Source organism: Argentina silus (assembly GCF_951799395.1).
Source record: "Argentina silus genome assembly, chromosome: 13".
Classification (NCBI taxonomy): Eukaryota; Metazoa; Chordata; class Actinopteri; order Argentiniformes; family Argentinidae; genus Argentina; species Argentina silus.
In genome coordinates this window covers 1544139-1547272 of record NC_139667.1, presented here as the reverse complement: position 1 = coordinate 1547272, position 3134 = coordinate 1544139, and positions in this window count along the sequence as shown.

The following is a 3134-nucleotide window of genomic DNA, read 5'->3' as shown; positions in this document are numbered from 1 at the left end:
ATTTTCGTCCATAATGGGTATGGATTTGCCATACTGCGTATGAATTGTTCATCGGCAGGCGTGAATTATTTAGAGAGAGATTTGCGGATATTTTTCGGGACCAGAAATTGCTACATTGGGGATGTGTTTGGAAGGTGGGTGGGGATGAGGGGGGGGTGGGGGGGTGGAGGTTTGAGTGGGGGTGGGGGAGGAGGTGGGGGTGGGGGGGGGAGGAGGGGGGGGTGGAGGTGGGGGTGGGGGTGCGGGAGGATGTGGGGGAGGAGGAGGGAGTGGGGGTGGAGGTGGAGGTGGAGGTGGAGGTGGAGGTGGAGGTGGAGGTGGAGGTGGAGGTGGAGGTGGGGGTGGGTGAGGAGGTGGGTGAGGAGGTGGAGGTGGAGGTGGAGGTGGAGGTGGAGGTGGAGGTGGAGGTGGGTGAGGAGGTGGAGGTGGGGGTGAGGGTATGGGGACCGAGGGGGCCCTAGTTACATAGTCTAGTTACCACTTAGAACTTGGCACAGTTCCATTTTGACTTTTCCTCTTTCAAAATAACATGAAGTTATCTCTGCATCGCTACATCAGAAGACATTAAACATCGACAGGCAGTTAATGGACTTGTTGGCAACTGTTTCAGTGATGCAGGGGCGACAGGGTTTGACAACACAGAGGCAGATGGCTACCACTTCTGACTTGTTTTGTTAGAAATGTGATTATCTTAACAATAGGACACATTGACATACAGTAATTGGTGACAAATGTACCATCGCTTTTCAATCCCGCAAATGGCCTCGAAGCACAGCGAGCGATTTGGAATGGCTACAAATGACAACATTCCCAAATTGTCATGTCACGTTTTTCTCCGTGTTGTACATACTGTGCTGTATAGACACATCTTTTAGAAATCACAAGCTTAAAAAGATATCACCCACACTGACATCACACTGCTCCCTGTTGAAAGAACATCATGTCCAATTTGATCTCCCTCCACATTCAACATTAAATGTAGATGGGACATGGTTTTAGGGTGTGTGTGTGTGTGTGTGTGTGTGTGTGTGTGTTTATTGGGGGGGACGGGGGGGTTGCTATCAAAAATCTAGCATTGCCTTCATTAAAAACCAAGTGAGCCTCTGTAGTAACCAAGCCGTGCTTCCTGTAGAGAGGCCCGGGGGAGTCACTGTGCTAATTATTTACTGAAGCAGCAGCAGAGACTTTCAGATGAGACCGCGCACCGCTTCTCACCGGGAGGGGGTGCCCCTGACGCTGGGGGTGCGGGGGATGGGGGGTGCCCCTGACGGTGTAACCTGGGTAACGTATCAATTGAAGTAGAAAGAGGGGGAGACACTAGGGATTATAATGGTCAGAGTAGAGAGAGACTGAGGAAGAGAGAGAGAGAGAGAGAGAGAGAGAGAGAGAGACTGAGGAGAGAGAGAGAGAGAGAGAGAGAGAGAGAGAGAGAGAGAGAGAGAGATACTGAGGAGAGAGAGAGAGAGAGAGAGAGAGAGAGAGAGAGAGAGAGAGAGAGAGAGAGAGAGAGAGATTAGGAGGAGTGAAATTGCAGACCCAGGAGAGAAGTGGAGTGGAGAGAGGGGTTCTGTGGTGAGGGAGCAGGAAAGGGAGGGGCTAACCGGGGCAGGGAGGCAGGGAGGCAGGGAGGCAGAGAGGCAGAGAGGGAGGGGGGGAGGGAGGCAGGGAGGCAGAGAGGCAGGGAGGCAGAGAGGCAGGGAGGCAGAGAGGCAGAGAGGCAGGGAGGGAGGGGGGAGGGGGGCAGGGAGGCAGAGAGGCAGGGAGGCAGAGAGGCAGAGAGGCAGAGAGGGAGGGGGGGAGGGAGGCAGGGAGGCAGAGAGGCAGGGAGGCAGAGAGGCAGGGAGGCAGAGAGGCAGGGAGGCAGAGAGACAGGGAGGCAGAGAGGCAGGGAGGCAGGGAGGCAGAGAGGCAGAGAGGCAGAGAGGCAGGGAGGGAGGGGGGGAGGGAGGCAGGGAGGCAGAGAGGCAGGGAGGCAGAGAGGCAGAGAGGCAGAGAGACAGGGAGGCAGAGAGGCAGAGAGACAGGGAGGCAGAGAGGCAGAGAGGCAGGGAGGCAGAGAGGGAGGGGGGGAGGGAGGGAGGGGGGGAGGGAGGCAGAGAGGCAGAGAGGCAGGGAGGCAGGGAGGCAGGAAGGGAGGGAGGCAGAGTATTAGTTTACAGATTCATATGAGAGGATGATTAACTGGCTGTTGCTGGTTAGGGTGTAAAACTGCCTGGGCTATAAGGTGAATTTAACTTGTTTTAGATCACCTATGAAGCTCAGTGAAGCTCTGTGTCTCTGTCTCTCATATCATAGGTGGGCTGATGAGAAATGATTTTCTCCTTTCAGGGGAGACCAGGGGGATATCTTTCAGGGGAGACCAGGGGGATATCTTGAGAGGGTCAGTCTGTCAATCAAATGCAATCAAATGTAAAGCACTTTTCCATTTCCACAGACAAATGTCACAAAGTGCTTCACAACAAAAACAATACTAAACAATATAAACAGGAAATACAATACAAACAATATGATTAACACCAAACCATAGACCCCAAACCACAGACCCCAAAAAGCAAGCCAAGGAAGGAGAGAGAGAGAGAGAGAGAGAGAGAGAAGGATGGGGAGAAACAGCATCATGTTGTAGTACTGTATTGAACACCAGATAGATACAAATATCTATCTGGAATAAGGCCTTCTGTTACGGCCCTGGTTTAGTATATGACGTTTAGCTGAGTAATGTAGGTCTCTTCACCCCCCCCCCCCCCCCCCTCCTCCTCCCCCTCCTCCTTAAAACGGGAGGGAGGGAGGGAGGGAGGGGGGAGGGGGGAGGGGAGGAAGCATTTGGTCTTAAATCCTTGCATCTGGGCAGGAGGCCAAGCAGACTTTCCCTGCAGATAAACATACACGTGTGGAGCACGCTCTGAAACGCTCCTATTCCACTCAGTTCCACTGTGAGAGGGTTCACGTCGTCTGTGGAGCACGCTCTGAAACGCTCGTGCTTATTGTTCATCGTACGTTTTTTTGTTCGGTTCGACAGCGAAAATGTAAACATGTGTACGCGGAAGAAAAAACACTAAAGCAATAAGCAAGCCGACGAAAAAATATGTTAGTCGGTAAAGCCCTAATCTGGATTAAAACATGGTATTAAATCCGAG